The sequence below is a fragment of the Aulonocara stuartgranti genome, assembly GCF_965226115.1.
Source record: "Aulonocara stuartgranti genome assembly, chromosome: 2".
Lineage (NCBI taxonomy): Eukaryota > Metazoa > Chordata > Actinopteri > Cichliformes > Cichlidae > Aulonocara > Aulonocara stuartgranti.
Genome location: NC_138940.1, coordinates 27856771 through 27880335, shown reverse-complemented (window position 1 = coordinate 27880335; position 23565 = coordinate 27856771). Strand labels below are relative to the sequence as shown.

The following is a 23565-nucleotide window of genomic DNA, read 5'->3' as shown; positions in this document are numbered from 1 at the left end:
GTTTGTTGAGCTGAGGGCCACTGCTGAGATGAAGCTCTCATCTTGTTAATTAATGGTCTGCAGGTAATGTGGGAGGCCCGGTCTTCAGCAGGCAGTGGAGTACATTCTCTGGAGAAGGATCGGCCTGTAATGAAGGGCACTTAGACCACCTGCCAGGAGACCACAGCCAAGATTAAAAGTCACCAAGAGCTTCTTCAGACTAAGACAGATTCATCGCAGATGTGTTAGTGAAATATTGTGCTGCAGTAAACCCAGTGTCAGGAGCATACGCTTCCTCTATCGCTACACAGCATTTCTGTGTATTCTTATTCAAAATACAAACAGAAGAAACCACAGAAATACAGTTAATGGCGTGTGTGCCTATTATCTCAGTGTTGATGAAAAAGTATATTTCTGTGAGGAGTGCAGCGGTGATAAATTGTGCACCAACACCGAGGTGAAAAGCCTTGATTCAGAAAACTCCTATCCTAATGGTCTGTCATTCCTCTGGGGAATTCAGTAAAAACTGGCTCTGAAATCATTTTTCAGAGTGCATGTGTTCTCAATAAATGTGCTGACAACACAGAGTGCGAGAAACATAGAAGATGAATAATAAATAAGACAATATTCATGCTAAAGCCTGTTGGGATATGTGCTTATCAAGCATTGGTTGGAATGACTAAACTGTAATCAGTTTTTAGAGTTTGCTGTGGGAATACACAGAAGGATGTTACATCTAATTTTGGCTAAAGAAGCAATGATGCACAATCACAGCTGCAGGTTTTTGTCCTTTTTCCAGGAAACACAATCAGATTAATTGTACATTTTAAAGGAAATTAAGTAAAAGAAAGAGCAGCAGCCGGCTGTCATATGAATATGCCTTCAATCCAGCATTTATCTCAAGGTGAAAATTGCGTTAACTGCAGGCTCCTCTTCGCTGCAGAGTGGCGATCACGGTTTAGTTCAATGTTTTTGTCACGCCCTTTGCTTCAGTTTGCATGATCCTATTTCACATATGTTTTCCCATAAATTTCAATTCAGTTTTCCTCAGACTCTCTGTTGGCTCTTTTCCCATAAATCAGCCGATCAGATATTGATGAATCATTTTATTCGCTCCTTTCCAAATTGCGTTTTCCTCCCTTGAGAAACAGGGCTGCTTTCAGCCCTCTGTGTTCAGATGGGAAGCTAGAAATATTAGGTGGGCATCGAGGGCTAATAAAGCAGCCGACCAGTTTGTTGTTTGGGAAACCATCTGGATGCTGATATCTCTGAGATCACTGGGGTTGTATATGATCCATGAAAAAAAAATTATTATAATAAACAACTTGAACAAACTAATCTTTAGAACACTTATTTGTTCCACCCCATATGTAGCAGCTACAGGGGCTCAGGAAAAGCACTCACTGCAGTCAATCATTCCGCACATTCATTCTCTAAAACAGCGGTACAGTGAACACACACAGGGAGGCAGACTCTTTTCTTTTGTGTATGTGTGTCTGCCATAATACTTTCTTTTTTAAAACAAATACTGCTGTGATCAATGGCGTTATGGCAACTACAGTCAGTGCATGATGAAAATGATCAGGGAGTTAAGTAATACGAGTAATGTAATGTATTCATTAAGTAAATCAGCCCTCCAGTTCACATGTAAATATAAGCAGAGGAAAAAAATACAAGAGCTCATTAGATAAGGATTTCACATTGTTAAGCTGCTCTTTCGATGCAATCCTACCATTAAAAAGTGCATAAGAGTCTTATAAATAATAATTCATCATCATAATGCAGATTTAATTGAAAAGTTAATACAGATACAGAGTAGCAGGATCTCTCCCAGCTCAGCTAGAAAGGATGCAAATAAGGGAAAGTCTCTAATGGATTTATTACCATAACAATGCAGTATTGCTCTATCAATACATTAAAGATGTTAGAGAGGTAAACTGGAATTGCATAAAGTTAAAGGTACAGTGTGTAAAATCTCACCACTAGATGTCAGTAGATTGCAGATTGCACTCCACTGAATTGCACTGAAAGTGTATAATTTTAGAGTGTAAGCAGCAAGTCTGTTTACCTTAGCTGTCAATATGCTGGGTGTTCACATTTATTTATTCTGATATAGGCTGTAAAGCTTTGTGAAAGGAGTCCAGTACGAGTCAATGAGTGAGTGATGCTCACTCATGTTCAGTGACGGCAATACTGAGGTGAGGTGTGCAGTATATCGAGAACTTTTCTGTCACTAAGCGCTGCTGTGTTTGTCTCTGTTAGCCAAAACAATGTTGGTCAAACTTTCTCAGATGTAGATCTAACAATGTTGGACTCAAACATTTAGCCAATAAAGTCTCATATAATGTGAGAATCTAATCAAATTGTTTATCAGAGTGAAAGTGTGGACTGAAGGCTGATATAAGCTCGTATAATGTTAGCCTCTAACCAGCCATTGTTGTTCTTCAGTTTATTCTAAGCTGGAGATGGGAAGGTCGCATGTCTAATCTGCTGACAATAAGTAATTGTGAGGATATTGGGAATAAATGAATGCTTTTATGAACTTTTTCAAGTTTTAGAGCCCTGACTTTAGTTTAGGAGATGAGGCTTGAGATGAGGAGGAAGAAGATGATATTTCTTTCAGATGCCAAGTGTTCTGTCTCAGACAATAAAACACAGATATGATCTTTCATATGTGAAGAGTGAAGGTGCAGACACAAATTAAAATTTTCATTATTCAAGATGGCGAGGCAACATGGCAACTTCCACAGACCGGCGCCGCTGCTGTGCACTGTTTTTCTAATGGAGCCATTCTGAAAATGCATCATTTTGGTAGAAGATGTGGTTACACACTCATCAATGTACAATATTTTTCACATTAAATGTGTTAGAGAGAATATTGTGACGTACCTGCTGGTAAAAAGTAAACTGTAATGACAGAATCATGTGCACAGGTCAAGTTTTTCATTTTTGTGTAATATTGTGATCTGCTTCCTCTGACCTCCTCTGTGAATGCAGAGTTTATGACACACCTGCCATACATCAGCAATAGTGATAATTAGCAAAAATCATTTTTTGTGTTTCTGTAATGGTTAATCGACAAGTATGCCCAAGCTCTTGAATTCCAATGGTATTTTTTCCCCACTAAATTATAATAATTGTTGTCATCCACAAATTTTCAAATTTACTCTTTTACTGTTGTTTTGTATTAAAATGCCAAACTTCAGATATTAACTTGCATTCTTGAACAGCACTTATCTTTTCTGTGATGCTTCTTCCATTTATCAGAAATATAAGAACTGTGCAGATTTGCATCTTTGCTTTGTGTCGAAAATCACATCTTTGGTTTTGTTTTCACCCATTCCAAAAAATCCAAAAACCAGAAGAAAGAAGCAATGCAAGTGGGGGGGAAATGAAAGGAAAAAAAGAGAAAATAACAGGAGTGCTGCTGGTGTCTTAAATCACCGGTGCTCACTGAAGGGAATAATGGTAAAAAAGAATAGTGGGGCAGAACAAAAGCCAAAAAAAATGGCATAAAGAAACCAAGTCCAGGCACTCAGAGTAGGTTTGAAATAGTAATGAAACTCCTTATTTTAATGGCCAAAGAGATTTAAATTACACTAATGCTTACAGATTGACACCAACTGAGCAATTAGTTTTCATCATTTTCTTTAGCCTCGAGGGGGCAATAGTGAGTATAACATTTCTCTAGATTTCAAGGACTTCTTCCAGGAAGTGCAGAGACGGACGTACAAAGATCTTCCAAAAGCTGTTAAAACATTACCAAACAAAAATAGAGCAGACACAAGACATTAAAGAATTAATTGTCATGTATACAGCACAGTCCGGTACGAAAGTCAACATTGTAACTCAACTGTAGTCAGTCACAAAAACAGTGATCCTAAATTAGGACCCAGCTGCTGATTATAAGAAACATCAAAGGTCTAACCCCTAAATTAGGCCAAGGTAGTCAGTGGCCGTTAGGCTACAAATCCAGTATGCCTTTTATCCCCGCCCTTGGCATCAAACTAAGATTTTCAGTACCTGACAGTCTTTATGACATTTTTATTTACAAAAACAATCTTTTGCACAGAGGCAGCATCGAGGTGCTCTAGAAAGATTCCGTTTATAGCCCTTTCCCACTCGTACCTACTCGGCTCGACTTTGGTCTTTTTCCATTACAATCAAGTACGTGGGGTCGTTATAGCAACACAGCTGAAAGTCCAGTGACATCATTTGTATGCAAAATGAACGCCACAACAATGGAGGACGTTGAGATGATGGCATACCTGCTGCTCGGTGTATTTTTTTTGTCAGAGTCGGGGACCACGGTGTTTATTATTGCGTAGCCACTTCGCTCGCTGAGGCAGGTTTCAAAAAAATGTCGGTTTCGATTTTCATGAACGAGATGCTGTCATGAGTCATTAGGTGACATCACTGAGTAGTCAATCGGTGGCATGCAATCCACTGAGCTCGCATTTTTAGGTCTCCTCAGATCACTTGGAACCGCAGCCAAGTAAATACTGAAGGACCTGGTACCAGGTATTACTATCCAATGGAAAATCTAAAAACAGAGTCAAGTCAATTTGAGCCAACCTGAGTAGGTATTAGTGGAAAAGGGCTATTAGTGTCTGTCCTGGGTCTGGAGCACCAGATGCCTGCTGCTATGCCTATATTTGGTGTAGTTAATTTAAAAGCTGAATTTTACATCCAGTTTAAAAATTGGCTTAAAGCTGACTTCAGTTCAATAAGGAGAAATCATCTCGAAGAATTGAAGGTGATTTATTGACATTCATAATTTAATTAAGCTACTTAGCGATTAAGTCTCCAACAACCCATCACAGAAAAACAGAACCCAGCAGTGACAGAAATTAGAGTAGGACCTCCCAGAGACTACAGGCTGGTGAGGATGAAGGTGGAGGCTCGAAGCTTGAAGCAAGAAGATGATTGGACTAGAGCAAAGATGTCAGCATGGAGTTTGACCCTGTGGCAAAGAGGAAGTGATGTAAAGAATAGACTAGCAGCCAACAACCCAGGAACGCAGGCAGATGAGTCATTACAGATCTTCCTTATTGAACTTGTGTATAAGCTTCATTTAAGTTGCTATTGGAATAGAACATTTCTGTTTAAGATGTCATGATGGAGTCTGATAAATACACAATAGTAAAAGCAGGGTTTGTCATGACGGTATCTTCTCAAATAATCATGAACATAGCAGAAAGCAATCATTGTTTTTGAGATATGTTACCCACTGGTTTCGATTTCTATGACATTTACCAGGTTTCATGTTAAAGTCTATGTTTGTTTGGCACGGCAACAACACACAGTTGTCGCTTGGGAACAATAAACATCATGCTGAAGTTGAAAATAACACAATAAGACATCATATGATCTATGACATTACAGAAATCTGGGAGCTGAAAAGATGATTTGCAATTTCGAGAAACTTGACAGTCGATAGAGAACACTTTGCAATGCTGGGAGGGCAGCTCTAAATATAGGCTATCTCTGACTTCCCATCTGGTGTTGCGATATTTGCAAAAGACTGGATGGCTACAATTTTAACAGTCTCGGTTAGTGCAACAAGTAAACGAGTGAAACAAGCTGATAATGGAGCAGCAAAAGAATCAACTGATTTCTCATCCAACTGGCACATCCTATTAATTGCATAGCGCTGTCATTTTTTTGTCTCCCATCTCAAATACATCACATACTATGCTGTAAAAACACACCTCACAATCCCAATCCATAATGTCTGTAGGCAGTTGAGAGCTTCATACATCTCTGGTAATTCGAGGCTGCAAAAGAACACATGCCCAGTCTATCTTCTGCCAAAACTCTCACTGGGCAAAGGTGCTGCTCCCAGCTAAAAGCTGTAATTTCTCTTGCACCTGGCTAGTGTGGTCGGGGCCAATAACTGTGTGCCTCTCAGGCTCATCAGTCTGGCAGACACTAAATCAGTCTGGTCCCCTGCAGGAACCCCGAAGCTGTGCTACTTGTCACATGCAGCACTTTAATATGTTCCTGCAGGCTTACTGCTCTGACAGAAATTTGCTTGCTTTGTGAACATATGGCTGTGGATGAAAACTTTTATATATCTAGCTGCATATAAATTCCCCAGCACTTTGCAAAAAGTCCAGGACGTAATTTTGATCATTTACGATGCAAGTACAGATAACAGGGATACCTTCCATCCAGAGGGTAAGCTTCAGCTTCTTTGAAAAGGCTGTGCGATTACTTTGTGCTCGTCTTCTGTCAGAGCATCGGGGAGAAAACGGCACAGATTCCTTGTGTTTCTACTTGTGCTGGATTCTGATGTGTATTTGTTATCAGTTTGTGCCCATGCTTGTGCGTGTGTGCGCGTGTGTTAAGTGGATTTCTTACTGAGCCGGATGCTAGAGCCTGGTATGACAAAAGCTTATGGCTTCAGACAGACAGATGTTCCTCTTCAGATAACGATCTCAGCATAGAACATGGCTGTGAGAACAAAGCTGTCTCCTGTGATTATGTTCCCTCTGCAGCTCCAACCTGGGGAATACTTTGTGCCGGGTACAGTCGAGATCCAGCTGATTGGCGTCATACAGAGTTAAATGATTAATGCTTTTATGACAGTTTCTATTTTTACATCTGCCACAGTGGCTGTTTTGAAGCTGATGAAAAAGAAGATTCTGTGCAGACTCAACAACTTATTTGCCTTGTTTTCGCTGCGAGTTTCAAAGCCCACCGAGATAAGAGAGTGGGGGATCTGGCAGCTGGCGGAGTGGAGGGTGTTTTTGAAAGGGAAAAACTTCAGAGCTGCATTTAATCTCCACCTTCATACCTAAACCGTCCCCAGCAGCTGGGAGAGGAGGACCCGAGCAGGTGATTACCAAAGTCAGGGGCAAGGATGTGACTGAACCACACATAAGATACTGAAAAAGATGCGGCCCCAATACGTAACCACTGAACTTGCTTTAAAATGACGTAATCACATTCACAGACGTAGAAAACGCACACAGCGCGTTTAGCATTCATCACTGTTTGACTGTCAGCTTCAGGGCCTCTTTGAGTGACAGCTCCTTTTCTGATATCTCCAGGGCAAAAAAAGGTGAGAGTTTCAAAAATCTTTTCTGGCTTTACTTGACAACCCAGACACCACAGGATGGTGGATACAGCCCTAATGTGACTAACTGCCTTAGGTGTAGGCTCTCAGAGAAGGTTGCCAGGCTAAACAAATGCAGTGAGAAGAGAAAATCTCATTTTGGAGAGAAAATCTATTTATGTGAGAATGTACTGTATACACAGAAACTAAGCATTTTTTTTAACATATACAATACATATAGAGCAGTCACACAGTGGTATTTTGTACAGAACAAAATAATACCTCAAATTATTTGCCTTACAGTACTGTGCAAAAGTCTTGAGCCACCCATCATTCCTTTATGTTTTGCTTGCAAGGAGCCAGATGATCCTGTATTTTTAAAAAGTGGTCTAATCTATTATGAATGTCTGATTTTTCACTCATTTTCAGTCCAGAGGGTTGCCAGTTTTATTTGTTTGTTTGTTTGTTTACATGTAACTCTGACCTATGAATCATTCAAGCCTGAAAAAGGCAACTACCTCAAAGGACAAAGCAGTGTAGTGTCAACACATTACAGAAACTTAACAAAGGATCAGCTTTAAATACATTTTGCATCTTTTTTACTAGCAGCCTGTCACAAAAATGCATAATTTGTTCTTCAGTTGAATCTGCAAACATACCAAAGCTAACACAGTTTAACAGGCATAAAATAGCATTTCTTCACCAACAAGGTAATTCCAAACGAATCACCAAAAGCTATTAGCTGGAAAATTGGCATATCTGAGAGTGGTGTGTAGTGTGTCCTTAAAAATTTGTAGAAACTGGAGAAGTGGTGGACAAAAGAAGAAATAACAGCCCTGAAAAGTCTGGAGCGGATGAACAGTATCTGAAAATTATGTCCTTGAGAATTAGGAAAGAAATCCAGCAAAGGCCTGACACAGGAGCTGAGAGATTTATCTGACCTTTAAGCTGATCCATCTCGTGTTCACAGAAGCCTCATCAAAAACGGTCTCACTGGAAGAGTGGCTGTCAAGAAGCCATTCTTAAGGAAGGTAAGCAGGGAGAAAAGGCTGCGGGATAACAAGTTACACAACACTGAAAATCAGTGGAAATGGGTCTTATGGAGTGATGACACCAAATCTTTTTGCACAAAATGATCATGTATGAATTATAAATGCAGAAAAGTTCCATCACATTTTGAACCACTATCACTATCAGTCATGCATTGGCCTCCCCGGAGCTCAGACCTCAATGTTAATGAAGCAGACAGACAGAGAACAGAACAAAAGGCAGCCAACATCCAAAGTGTTGAAGAATAAAGGTGTTCATACTAAATATTGACTTTCAAGCTCATTAGAAATGGATTTCTTTGAAGGACTTCCACCCGTGTCCACAAAAAGACAAAAAAGACAAAAAGATGTGTTTTGGAAGTGTTCAGCAAATATTGTGCTCGAATATATTATCATAGCTCAATATGTGTGTGATACCTTTCTGTTTTGGGCAAAACTAAACGAAATACTCTGTTAAGGTACTTGAACTTGAGTAAAATCTAATTATAATTCACTTTATATAAAGTGTTCAAAATGTTTGAAAAAGAGCAAATAAACTGAAAACAGATCAACGTTGTTCTTTTCACTGATTCCAACCATCTGATGGCCTCACAGCTTTATCCCTGATACTTTTGAGAGAACCAAAACACAGTTTGGGCAGGTTAGAGTCAGCTGAACAGAATGTACTTTAAAATTTCTCCTCATGCTTATAAACAGCCACAAAAGTATTAATGATTTATCAGCCCCAGTACTTCTGTACTTTCATAGGTTCAAATAAAAAATTCTGTTGACTTCTTTCACTGCAGGTTTTATCTTAATTGTGGGGGTTTAGGCCATAAAACACAAGTTCTTCTGTTTATTTCAAATAGTCAAATAAGAACTGGTTGATCTGGTCACATGAAACTAAACATAATGTCATACAAAGGTGATCAAGGAGGCTGTTGGTTGTAGTCAATTACAGATGATGACACACTATGGAAATCATTTTTATTTGTAATACTAATATTATTTCACATGTTGTGAAATTACAGTGTGACTCATATCACAGGTTTTTTTCTCTGCACTAGTGAGAGGAATGGCTTCATGATCTAATGGTCTACGGCATGGTCTCGTATTTTAAAGTCAAATATTTCAACCCAGAAATCATACACCGATTTGACAGCCAGAGATTTGCAGTCACATCTGGGACTCTGCAAAGGAAAGGGCAACCTTGACATATTGATGCAGAGAGGGGGCATGACCTGAACTGCCGCCACTAATCAATGTTCACCTCAACCTTCAACATTTCCAGCAAAGCAGTCCCATGGGTGCCAGTTCGGTCTGACTGCTTTTCCACTGCGTAGATGCCAAGATAGCAGAAAAATTTGTGTCTGCACTTTTTTTTGTTCAAAGCAGAAACTTCAGTGGTTCAGTGCAGGTGCTTTTAATAATCTTGGTTTTATGGCGCCTCATAAAGAATGATGTTAAAGATGCACGACAAGAATGCTGAGGAAGCAAAAGGATGTGTTGCACAGCTTTACCCCAATACGATCCCATTTCCTAATCACGGACCTACTGAGCTCCTCCCAGGTCTTCATTGCAAATTTATGTTTTCTGCTGAATGCAGACTGAGGTGTTTTGCATATTACCTATCAGCCCCTAGGAACAGCACAATAGATCATTGATTGGTTCAGTGGTTTGCTTCTGGATGAGCTATGCAGGTAAAAACAAGAGACGACAGAGCCTTTATTTTAAAGTTCCTCTGAGTGACTGAGGAACCAAAACAGTCCTTAGGTGCACTCGAGGGGCCAGATGTGTACCTTGTCTGCGCAACAATGCATATGTCTTTCCACACAGGTAGACTGGCATTTATAACATATATAATATAAGAAGAATTTGCAATAAAAAGTGTTTCTTAGTGCAAATCAAGCCTGATTTGATATATAATTTTCTCCACTAATTTAACTAAATAATTTAGGGCAGTGGTTCTCAAAGTGTGGACTGAGGCCCCATGGTGGATCACGAAGGTACTGCAAATGGGCTACAGTAAAAACAGTTTGAAATCTGTTTGAAATTACTAACAAGTATGTACACTTACATATTTGTATAAATTTATTTATTTATATAAAAACTGAATTAAAAGCTTTAGCATTAGCAATTTATAGCATCCTGTGTTGTTGATGATTTTACATCATTTTTTCTTGTGTTTTGATTAGAGTGAAAATTTAGGATTGGATGGGCCTCATGGGATTTTCTGGTTTTTAAGTGGGCTGCAGCGTTCTTGACTTTGGGAATGGCTGATTTAAAGCATGTTCACTAAATGTGCCAAATTGGTGTGAGGCCACTTTTGCAAAAGTAGGAGTGGGAATTCCTGCAGGGCGTTTGTTAACAGGGCACACGGATGGACCTGGTCATTTCACCTCAGTCCACCTCAGCCTACATCACCAATGCAAATTACAATTCAAAAACTAGCAGCCCTGGTGATGAAGCGAGTAATCTGTGAACTACAATAACAGTGTAATAGAAGGTTTTAGGTATGTGGTTTCTCCCGAAACAGCAATTTAGATCAATGGGAGGCAGCTGAAGGTGAACCAGACAAACCGAAGGAGACTGTATAAAGACCACACAGGGGCACATGTTAGCACCTTCTGTGTGGAGTTCGCATGTTCTCTCTGTGTTTGAACATGCACTTAGTGAGGTCGCTTAGGTTAATTGGTGATTCTAAGTTGGTTTAAATGGTTGTCTGTCTCTCTGTGTTAACCCTGCGACACACTAGTCCAGGGTGCACCTTCTTGTCCTATGGCAGCTGACACTGAAACGGAAGTAAATGGATGAATGGACCCGGAAACTGTGAAATTGTGACCAAAAACCTGAAACACTACTCTTTCTAAAAAGTAACTTTACCGCCTGTGCTCATATGGAACTTTTCTCTCCCTTTGACCTGGTTCATCAAAGTAGTACTACGGCTTAACAACCAGAACCATGCAGGGCTCGGCTGTAAACATGCAGCGTAAGAACACAGAAAGGAGCCACAGGACAAAGCCAACACTTTGGCATGATGCTCAGATCACTGAGCCAAACACTCGTGCTCGTTCTGATAACATCTCCCTTCAGCCTTCGCATTACATTAACACTCTTAGGCTACGTTCACACTGCAGGTCTTGATGCTCAATTCCGATTTTTTGATCAAATCCGATTTTTTTGTCTGCTTGTTCACACTACAAATAAAATGCAACAGCAAACGCGCTCTAGTGTGAACGCTCAAAGCGGCCCCGCATGCGCAAAAGAAGACGTCACACAAAACGAGCTCTGTTTAGACCCAGAGCAAACAATATTGTTTGACTGATGGCCCTTAATATAAAGAGTTCGGACTTCACGTTTCCCAATTTTTTTTTTTTGCTTTAAGTTATTTTGTTATTTACATAATAATGTAGATAACCTAATAATTATCGTTATTGCTGTTTTAGAGGAGCGGTGCTTCAAAGGATAGTTGCAGATTTCTGTCAGAATCTGCAGATTATACAGTACAAATATACAGTACACGTTGTCTTCCCAACAGTTTGACTAACATCTACACTGGATGGCCAGGAAGTGTTCGCGATGTCTTCCCCGGCGCTGATAATTGGTCTTGTGTCAGTGACGTAAAAGACGGATTTAATGCGACATGACCATTCAAACAGCAGTCGCTTTCTAAAACATCAGATATGTATCGGATTCAGTACCACATTCGAAAGTGACCTAGATCAGATTTGAAAATATTGGATTTGTGCCGTTCACACTGTCATACCATGATTGGATATGCGTCGCATAGGGTCAAAAAAATTGGATTTGATGCGCTTTCGCCTGCAGCGTGAACGTAGCCTAAGAGCCAACTATGGCTACGTTATCTTGGTAAGTTAACCCAGGGTTTCCCCTCCATGTCCTCCACGTACTTTAACATGGGAAAAATATGAAGAGGTTAAACACGCAATGCAGGCTGAAACTGCTACAGAGTGGGAGTGTATGTGAGAGGAAGACCTCTGTGCAGTGGTTTATTATTAAATGCATTGTATGGATTTGGTCAGTAAGACTGGACAAGACCTGCTGTATTGATAGTGTTTAGGCTATTTCAAGCCACTAGAGAAAGCCTGCTGAAAAATACTGTGTAAATTCATCACAACTCACTAAAACATGGGAGAATCTGACAGATTGTAATCGAGCATTTCATTAAATGAATGTTTAATAGATAGTTTTAGTTTTGATTCTTTCAGCTGTTGCCCCGATTAAGTTCGACAGTAAGAATAAAGAGAAAAACAGGATCATATATTATCACTTATAGAGCAATAAAAATGTAAAAATTGTTAGTAGCCAAAAAAGAAAATAAATTTGTGTCTAAGAATCTATATTTATTACTGATGCTCTTTCTCCTTTTGCCCCTGCCATTATCCACATATGTGGATGCGAGGGACCCTCTGGGAATGATGTTGATTTTTTTTCCCACAGAACTGACTGAGTAGGCGTTGATTTCATACCTGATGATCTCTGATCTGTAACATAACCTGCTCCAGAGTGGGTCAGGTTACCATGGCGATATAGTCCTGTAAGAAGTGATCTACCTTCATGGTAAAGAAAATCTGTATTTCCACATTTGCACAGTAGAGTGAAATTCTTTCAGTGGTGCAAACAGTGATCTTATACACAAGTGATCAGTAAAGGAGTGTCTACACGCGGGCATTATTATGGGATTGGAGTGTAAATCAGGCATGAGTATGTGCAAATATGCACACCTTTATAAATCTGATTAAAAGAATGATTATGCAAATGTCTCCCTTTGTGAATACATACGGTTTTTGTCCCATATTTGAGCAGATATGGGACAGAGCTTTTCCTCCACGTCATTAGAACGACTTGTTTTTGTGTTCACAAACTTTATTCCAGCTTTCTGACTAAATATTTTTTCTGCCGCCATTGACACAGAGACACTGTGTATCACCAGCTAATGAGGAGAAACGTCTGCATGGTAACAGCCAGTCATTAAACACACACAAAAAACCCCAACAAACAACAGCAACCCGAGCCAATCTTGTAATTAAACTAGAGCTACGTGGCCTGGCTCTCTAACCTCGATGCCGTCGTCACAGAAGAAGACAGTCATAGCAAAGCGAGGATTACAAGTTGTCGTGTAGCTTTAAAGACAGACTTGTTCCTTCGCTAACGGTTATCCTCTCTCTTTGCACAGTTTCGTTTTAGACAGAGAGCAGCACTCTTTGAGTCATTAAGTCCTCTCACTGCGTCAGCATATGAAGATCTCTTCAGCGTTATCAAAGAGGATACATCATCTTGTTGAACTGAGAACAATTTCCTGACATGGAAAGCAAAAGCTTCTCATTACACTGATGTGACAGTTCGCACGTTAAACGTCATTCACGCACATCTCTTTAAATCGACCTATTGTGCTGTTTTCTGTCTTATTTGCTTCAAATGTATATATGAGGAAATATTATTTAGTGTTATAAAGATTCAGTGGAATCTTTATCCCCACACACACACACACACGCACACATGCACCTCTCTGTGTAATGGCTTTTTGTGGATGAGTAGTAAACTGGATGGTCTTAACTTCTCCAGTGGGCCAGACCTGTTATGATGCAATGCTTTTAACACTTTCCCTTGAGACTTGACTTTTAAAGAGTTCATGGCGGTGGCCTTTGAAGTATTAAGCTCTAGTTTATGTCACAGAGTTATAATTGGCTGCTCAAGATCACACTGTAGTGCTGGACAGTATGTCAGTGGACTCGTGTTCCCCGTGGGAAGTGGGCCAACCAAAGGTTTCTAGTTTTCAAATACATAATTTAGTTTATTTAGAGGTGCATTCAGGTGCAATGGAGTCGAAAGGGCCGAATAACCGTAAAATGGAGCTTTGTACTTGTGCGTTTACAGCAAACACGCTTTAGCCGATCTGTGACAGACAAAAATCTAATCAGATGCAGAGAAAAACACCCGTTGTAAATAAATACACTCTGTACACACAGCGTGAAGTTTAGCCTTTGAATTCTCTCATGTTTGTCAGTGGCGTGCCATGCACTGACTTCTTTCTGCAGTTAAAGCTGCAAAATACCAGCGCTAGATGACATTATTGATCTGTGACTTACATGACTTGTACAACATAACTAACAATGGCACTGCATTAAATGTTAATGTTACTAAATATTTTATGATCAGCGGTCAACGGCAAGCGTATCGTTTTGGATGTTTTTATGAGTTTTTCAAACTAAATAAATTGCACAATACCTTTTTTTAAGCAATAAATTTAAAATAATGCCAAACTCATATATGCAAATTAATACTTATTTTCTTCTTTTACTTGTCAGAAGATTCAATAAATAAATTTTAAAAAATGTGAATTTTCTGAAAATTATTTCATGGTGAGGGCTTTAAAAAGTGAAGTTAGTCAAATTTTCAACTTTATAATCTTATTCAGAATCCATATTGTGCAGAAGACATTGTGCAAGACTTTTTTAGGCTCATATTCATGCTTTTTAAGCTCTTTAGCCCTTTGCTGTAAGATATGTAATGCATCAGCATTACAGCATCACAAAAGCTTGGAACTTGAATTATTTTTTAACGAACATGTGTACTGATATTGGTATTGCGAACTTCATTAAAAGCCTACTTTAAGTGTGGTATCAAAATATGCTTAAATTACCTAAAGTTAAAAAGGTTAAAGCACCTCTCTGCCTGAGTTATATACTATTAAAAGAAGCAGCTACAGTCAGCTCTTCCCATGTCACAAGAGGTCGCCACAGCTGATAGCTCCACATGTTTGATTTGGCAGAGTTTTATGCCTTTCCCCGAAGGGAATTTGTGCCTCCGGCTGGAATTTAACCAGCAATCTTTCGCTTGCCAAGTGAAGGTGTTCATTTTGCAGGAGGAGATCATTTTTAATTACGTACATACTGCTGGGTATTTTTATCTGTAAAAACACAGCATATCTCAGTATATTGATATTTTAAAGTGCACAAAACAGTAAGTTACTATAACTTTTAGATAAATAGTATGGAGTAAAAAGCACAATATTTGTATCCCAAATATAGCAGAAGTAGAAAAAAAACATAATAAAGAATGTTCCTGGGTCCTTATGCATTTTCACATTTCATTAATGTTTGCATTTTTCTTTATTTGGATGGGTTAGCTGTATAAAGATTGCTTGTTAATAACGGGTGAAACAAGTAAGCTTTTGACTGTAATGTGGACTGTGTCCATAGTGCAGCTCAGTATCAATCAAATAAAACTGAACTTCATTGTTGGAAACACTGAATCCAGAAAATGAGTGAAAAACTGTTTTGAAAATGAGGCAAAAGTTAAGCTGGCTGTTTGCAATCAAAAGTGTTTTTTTTATCCTTTCAAATTATAATTGCAAATCGCCAGCAGCCGAATGTTCCTGCCTTCTGTATTGCGTTGCTTTGTTGTGCACAGTGGTAAAGTACAGCATGAATAATAGTCATTTTTCTCAGCACAGAGCATCTAAGTGGTGGTGCTGTGTGGGTGTATTTTGGGCACTGTTTAACATTAAAAGAGAAAAGGGGAGAGTGCAGTGAAAGACATGATTAGTCACAGGTGTTCTAGCTGCTGACATAAAACTCCTTATGCTGGGCACAGGGCGCGTTCATGTGGAAAAAAGGACAGATTCCAGAGCTGTGATGAGTGGGCAGCGCAAGACACTATGATATATGTGTACACTTAGGTAACAGTGATTTTAAAAAAGACTATAGTACACAACACTTACACTATGTTTGCATTTGATTTATTACAGAGAGTGCTTATGTGTATTATTTCTGTTTAAATGATCACCATTACTGAGAAAGATAACTAAACTCTGCCAGCTGGATATAAACTCGTTTTAACCCATATATATTTAAAATAAAATCAATAAAAGCAATGTATTTAATTGGACCATGATTGATAATGATGATGCAATTTTTACCCTAAAAGTACTCATAGTGATCAAACACAACAACAGTGCTGGGATTCCAGATATTAGCCCATTGTAATCAAAAATCCCAACTGATTAAAATTTGATGCTGATCTGACCGTAGCAGCCATCCTGGTTTGGAGATGCACGGGAAGTTGACCTTGAAGGGCAAATCTGGCTCTATTTGCACGACTGATTCCAGTATGAGAGCGAAGTGCCGAGGTGATACAATACTATGAGGTCTTTAAGATAGGATGGGCCTGATTATTCTGTGAGGAAGTGTGGCTTGTATTTAAAGCCACTGTGACCTCACATGAAGGGACTAGCAGCGATCAGAAACCATGGACCATCAAACTCTCCATTATGTGGCAAGGACAGATAAAATAACTACTCATGACTCAAAGTGGGTGGGTGCAGAGTTAAACTAACCTTATCTTTGAGGCCGCTGATTGAAGGGACTACCAGAGGAGCTGGAGGATGCTTACTGACATACAGGGTTTAAAATATCCAAGAGGGTTATACAGACAACCAGAGCACAGATAATGTCCACTACAGTTAAACTGTCAGCTACAAAGTGATGGGCGGAAAGAGAATTGCTTTATATGTGGGTAATGTCTTTGATGAGATTCAGTCAGACATTTATCCCAAGGATGGATAAAGGCTTTGTAAAGAATACATATATGAACCTTAGTGGGCTGAATGCCCCTTTGTAAAGATGAAAGGTACTCTGTGTGATTTAATATGCCACTTTCCTTCAAGTAGAGGCCTCACAAGAGACCGATTTAAAAAGAATTGAAGAAGCAGAGGCCAGGCTATCGTGACTTTTAGACAAACTCCAAAAACCATTCAGCGTGCTTTTTATTAGCCTTATCCTGTCCTCTAAATTGGTGTCTTTCTTTATAACGCAAGCTTTGATTAAAAATTGATTTGAGCTTATCTTTTGTACCTAAATTCTCATTTTTTTAAAGCAGCACGGAACTATAGCAGTCAAATAAATGCGCTGTGAAACGATACAATATTTCCCAGTGAACTGCGGTGGAGATAAAGCGTGAAGTATAGTGCTCCCAAATGGTAAAGCACAAACATTAAAAGTAATGCTCTCTGAATCCAGTAACACAACAAACACAACAACATAAAGCCATCTCTCAGGACGCTAAAAGTGGATATGGGATCTGATATTTGTCTTCCAGCTCCTGCAGTTTGAACATCCACAGCTTCAACCTCAAGGTTTCTTGCTGCGTTCTGTTTAGACGGAAACAAACACAGCAGAAAACGCTGAATTCAGAGGGCCTTCTGGGGGTGTCGCTAAATAAATTATTAATTCACCCGACTCCAGCTGAGGCTTATTTTCACTTCTTAAAACCCTTATTTTGTGCTTGGCTAGAAACCATCGTCTTTTCCGTTCTAGGTGAAGATCCCACTGATCACAAAGTCAAACAACATGCTGATTTTTAAAAGGTCTTATTTAATTTTCGCTGGAAAATCAGTTACTCTGATGCACATTTTTTTCTAACTGGACAGAAACGACTCGTCTTTGGTTCCGCGGTACAGTTTCACAGATTCTCTGTGTGCCAGAAAAAAAAAGAGTCCAACTGAGCAAAAAGTAAAATGATGTTGACAAAGACTAATCACATAATATTATCATGAAGGCAGGTGTACCGTTGGCCCAACCTAGGGAGAAAATTATCTCAGTAATTTGGATAGTTCCAAATACAAGCAAGTATCAGGTGTCCAAAGACTGCAGCCAATTTTGCCTTATCTGTGAGGTGTGCAGGGAATTAGAAATCAGCAATCATCCAAGAGAGCAACCCATCAGTATCAGACACACACAGACACACAGACACACACACACACACACAAAGATGAAAAAAAAAACTGTGAAAAAACACTATTAATTAGTTGCACACCTTCCCATTCTTTGTTCTTCTCTAGGCCCTTATTTTCCTTCTGTATGTATTAGGTAATCGGGTCTAATTGTCCTGAGGTGTAAACATGAAAGTGCAAACTAAATCATTATAATAAGCCTTGTAAGGTTTATTAAGGGGAAAGCAGTAGAACAACGCATTCAAAAGGCTAATGAAGTACACAGTAAGAAGAAATAATATCCAAGTGGCTGAGATCATCAGAACTGATTATAAAAGGGGGGCTGCTCTTGGCAACGTCTGGTGGAATACGATGTATATAAAATGCTATCAAGTTAAATTGCTAGCTGAAGAAGTCTGACATTTGTTTTCTATCAGTATTTTAGATTACCTTCCAGAAGGGGTGGTGGTGGGTTATAATGAGTTTCTGATGTTGCTTTGAGATTGTTGGAAGCTTGTTTAAAGCACTAGTGGGGGCCACTAGAGTAGCTTTTTGCACAACAGCTGCAAAAGTGGGAGGGGATCTGGAAAACAATGGTAATGTCTGGAATCATGCACTGGTTAATGTTAAACAGTGCAAAAGTCTTAAGCTACCCCTCATTTCTTTCTTTTTGTTAGGAAAATGGGAAATAGTTATCGTTGTTCATAAAAACATATGTAATGGATATACAGTACATACGGCAGAGTTTGTGCAGTTCTAAAGCACAATATTTGGTATGACCACTTTTATTCTTCCACACAGTCTGAACTCTCTTAGGCAGTTTTCTTGTTATTTCTTTGAGTCATCTTCAGGAAAGGTTCTTCGGGCTTCTTGAAGGACGTTCAAAACTCTTCTTTGGATGTTTCTGCCTTTTGTTCTGCACTCTGTAAAGATGATCCTGCTTCAGTAATGCTGATGTCCGGGCTCTGGGGAGGCCAATCCATGACTGATGGTGTTCAGCTGTGTGTTTTTTCTATTCAGGCATGCTTTGAGTGTATTGGCAGTGTGTTCGGGATATTGCATGGTGGATCAAAAGCTGATGGTAACTGTTAAGTATTTATAATTCCATCAGTTTGACAAGATCTCTGACACCACTGGCTGAACTGCAACTGCAAACACTGACAGAGCCCCTGTGTGTTCTATAGATAGCTGTAGAAACTAACTGTTGCTCCATCTCGTGACCTCCTACGTACATATTTTAATGACAATTTGAACCAAAAACAGCACTGCATAAATGCTGTTGTCATAGATTTTCAGTCCAGTCCTTGTGTAATTTGGAATAGCTCAGACTTTTCTCCCCGTTTCCCTTCCTTAAAAATGGATTCTTGAAAGCCACCCTTCCACTGAGACCCGTACATTTTTTAAATTGACATATATCGGAGAAAACGTTGCAGATAGATTTTTGTTGATGCTTGTGCCACTTTTGCACATGCTCTGTGACGCCTCTCCCCTGACCGCCCTCACCCCCTACACTCAAAAAAATGAAACGTTGACTTTAATTAAAATTATTTTGTCAACAAGTTCCACGAAATTGCATTATTTTAGTTTAAAGCAAAAATCTTTAGTTCATCTAATTTAAAAAAACTACTTAAGATTAACAAGACATATTTAAGACTAACTAAATCAAGTTATGTTGTATGAACATAGATATTTTTTAGGTTAGATAGTTTAGATTAGTTACTTCAACACATTTCTTATTTGTGGCAGTAAAATGTTAAATTTAAGTTAGATTAATTCAAATATTATATTTTCAGCCACCTTGTGCTTTACTAATTAGTTTTACATAAATCTATTTTGTCAACAGGTTCCACACAAATGAATTAAGTACATCAAACTTATTTTTTAAAATTTCTTTTATTGCCAACACATTCAGTGAGCATTTGTGTAAACCCAGTCCAAAATAAAACACAACAGCTCATTAGGGTTAGTAATTAACAGTATGTAGACAGATGCAACATCAAGACTTTAAATTAAATGTCTGTATCTGCCAGAAATAGAAGAAAAAAAAAAACATTGAAGACCACATAACACATTGATAAGATGACACAAGTTATGCACATGTAATGCTAGTAAGGTCTGTGGAGTGTTTTTTCTTTTAGTGTCTAAAATGAATAGCAAAGTTGCTATTTGCAATGATTGCTTAGGGTCAGTCCAGTAACACAACGCCAATGAAGTGCTTTCCTTTAACAATGCAAAGTGAAGTGTCCACCTCAACAGCCACAATTAAAAAAAAATTAATGTAATAATAATAATAATAATAATAATAATAATAATAATAATAAAAAGTCCACTGATATTAGCAACCAAAGAAAATTACATCACCATCCCAAATAAAACTTTAACAAAACATGCCAACATTATGGTCTAACAATAAAACAGCTTGTCAGCGTTCAGTTTTTTGCAACAGCACAGCAGTAACCATTTAACACTTGCCACTGTCAACGTTTATTTTACCAGTGTTTGGGCAAAAAAACTTCAGTTGTAAACATTTTAACATGGAAACAATTGTTCGTCTTTAAAAGTCTGCAAAATATACATTCATCCTGCATTCCTAACTTACCCTTATTCTTAGTATGTATTGCAATTACCTTTACAATGCACACAATGTAACACAAACTGAATATGAACATATTTCCACCTCATAACAATATGTCTATGTCTAATATACATACCAACCTTCAACATTTCTGGTGCAGTATCATCTCTCAATTAAATCCTTTAAATCTCAATACTTTTGATGGTCTCTTACTAGCCCCCCACAACAGTAAAATCTCTCAAATTGTAGTAGTTTACAAACTTTTCAAAATGTTCTAAATTTCTCTTAAATGTAATTTTCCCTTTATCTGTCATTTACAAATTACCATTTTATTCCCATTCAGCCTCCGAAAAACTTCTGTCCATCTGACAGAACATTCATCATCCAAATTAAGGGTTGGCTTATTCATTCAGTTTATTCTTGAGCAACTGTACCTTGGTCAAGAGTCTGCTGACATACAGATGAAGGAAGAGCTTCTGAAGTACTTCAAAGAAAGCTTTCAGTCTCGAGGTTAACTGAGATTCAGTGCATATATCCCACCCATTAAGAGTGCACATGCAGAGGCCAGGTCTTCCAGGTCATGCAGGACACACACTGTGGTTATACCCACCTCGGCTGGAGGAGTGCTGGCATCAGCTCTTTCGATGGTAAAGATAGCAAGGGTAATTTGTTCCAGCTCCCTCTGAACAGCTGTAGCTTAGACACAAAAACATAGAAAAATGGCGTCCAGTTTAATGAAGTAAACACAATATTAGGAACATGCACCCCAGTGTGCCACTATTTCAGACTACAGATTCAACAATAAATATAAATAGTTTGGGTATACAAGAAGATTCCCCAAAACATTTAAACAGGTTCCATGCAAATTACAACAACAACAACATTACAACATGCAACAACATTAGTTATTCAAAATTTGGTTTAATACAGATAAAAAACTAAACTAAAATTACCAACCAATTATTCTTTGAAGAGGATGCTTGGGTCTTCATTCAGGTAAAAAGGTAGTGCCCTGAGGACACACTCCCTCCCCTTTTCAATAGTTTCCTTCTGTAGAGAGTGGCAGAGATACAGGAAGAGAAAACAGAAGTACTTTAGGATGACACAAACTCACATTATACGCAAAATGAATGACATATCCACTGCACAGATAGACATGAACACAAGACCAACTAATCATCACATGGACATGAATAGCTAACCTGTTGGGCAGGGTTCCCACCACATTATATAGGTCCATAATGGAGGTAAAGACAAACTAATACATCATCTTTTTTTGCATTCAAAACATAACATAAAAACATTCCCTTATGGTTTAACCTAAATCGAGGGATCAGATTTTACATATGTTTAGGTAATTTAAATTTTCCAACGTTTTGAGTACCAAACTTTGTCTTGCTTAATATAAATGTAAGTGCACTGTGCAGCTACCATACACTAGCTGTTTAAATTTGAAAATGATCTTATTAGCCATAATATTTTGCTACCAACAGAATAACGCACCTGTGTGGCAGGGGCCAAAGTTTGTCTAATTTTCTTCCCTGCAACGCCTCCTTTTTTCTTGAAGACTTTTATGAGCTGGTCAGTGTATTGGTCAAGTTGTGTAAAAAGCCTTGGAACAAGTGGAGCAGTAGTAATCCTCACATATTCTGCTTCCACCTGAAAACATGTCAACAAACACAACATACTGTACTGTAAATATATATACTATATGTACACATATACATACTTTATAACTAAAACTAATGTAGAAAGACCTCATTAAAGCTATAATTTTAACACAAACATTTACACAAAATGCTAATGGAGCCATTACAGTTTTTATTGTTATTTATCAAGTTCCAAAAAATATTGATCACAGCTGATCTGAAAAGAATTTCATGCCTCAGGCCCTTGAACTGCAACCTTTACAATGGTTCAGATCTGGAGTAGAAATAACAGGGGCATGGGATGGGTCACTAAAGAAAACTTAACTTATAAAACAGTTTTGTTTTTAAAAGTATAACAGTTCACATACCACATACAAGCTCAGCAGTACCACATACACCACATCAGTATAGGAGGGAGGCCTGGATCTGAAATTTATAAAGTAAAACAAGAAATTCATTACTTAATTTCAAGAAGCAAATTATTGTTTGAATTACAACTAAATAAAATACTACTCAGAAGAAAAGCAAGAGATTGACACTGCCATGTGCAAACTTTCTATAGAAGCAATTATCACCAGGTCTGTCGACCTCCATTGTCTGTCCACTAATATGTCGTGAATAATTTTATTTAAAAAATTAAGTGTGTGATTTAACAAACTGTAATTTATAACTATGTTGATATGTATAACTCCGCTAGGAAACATGCTGTATTTACAGACGATTTTTACATAATACCGATTACTGATAGAGCATAACAATGGTGTCACAGTGGCTTTCGCCCTTGACTTTATGGATTTTAAATGTCACTTTATGCTATCCTTGCTATCCTATTCGATATTTCCGACTCTCGGATTACAGTAAAGGAATCCCAAGAAAGCAAATGGAAAAATAACCCCATGAACCCCTGTAGCTTATCCCTCAATAAAACAAAAAACAATAAAAATGTTTCTTACACAGTCCACAAAATAAGCATGTCCAGGACCCAGTAAAACTAATGTAGAACAAGCGCACGCAAACAATATAACATGTCTTGTAAGACAAACGCAAAATATAACCATGCTCGACATGTAGATACTACACAACATAGTCAAAGAAAAAAAATGGTCTTACCTCTCAAAGAAACAGCAGTTTGGCGCCAAAACAACGTTTTTAAATTAAATTTGAAGTCTTGCGCATGAGCAGGCCCAAGCCGTGAAACCTTCTTGTTCTTCGCGGTTTCATTACAACTGTTTTTGCATTACTGCCACCTTGTGGATATACAAGGTATATCGATCCTAATTGACTTAACTTAAATGTTATGCCATCAAGCATTAGTATTATGTACGTTGAATAAAAGACACAATTACGTAGACTTGATTAGAAAAACATATGTTAACTTAACAAAAACATATATTTTAAGTAAAATGAAAATAAATAATTAATATACACTGAACAATCCACCTCATTCATTTTTTTGAGTGTATCTTTTATGCAGCATGAGCAGGTTTGGAGAATTTCTTTGATTATGGTGTGGGTAGGAAGTAAAAAAATACTTCAAAATA

At 38.3% G+C, this 23565-nt stretch overlaps 1 long non-coding RNA gene across 3 annotated transcripts; it reads right to left on the bottom strand.

The window, feature by feature from the left end:
• Positions 1 to 17150: 17150 nt before the first annotated feature.
• Positions 17151 to 23282, bottom strand: LOC309713705. 3 transcript variants are annotated; one of them, XR_014278647.1, is made up of 6 exons: positions 23135 to 23282; positions 22393 to 22450; positions 21879 to 22034; positions 21333 to 21425; positions 20810 to 21071; positions 17151 to 17239 (listed from the first exon to the last, which is right to left on the bottom strand). It is a non-coding gene; the product is annotated as an uncharacterized lncRNA (long non-coding RNA). The 3 variants fall into 3 exon arrangements; XR_014278648.1 differs by lacking the exon at positions 17151 to 17239 and having other exon boundaries at positions 19675 to 21071; positions 23135 to 23280; XR_014278649.1 differs by lacking the exons at positions 17151 to 17239; positions 23135 to 23282 and having other exon boundaries at positions 19675 to 21071; positions 22400 to 22825.
• Positions 23283 to 23565: the final 283 nt, after the last annotated feature.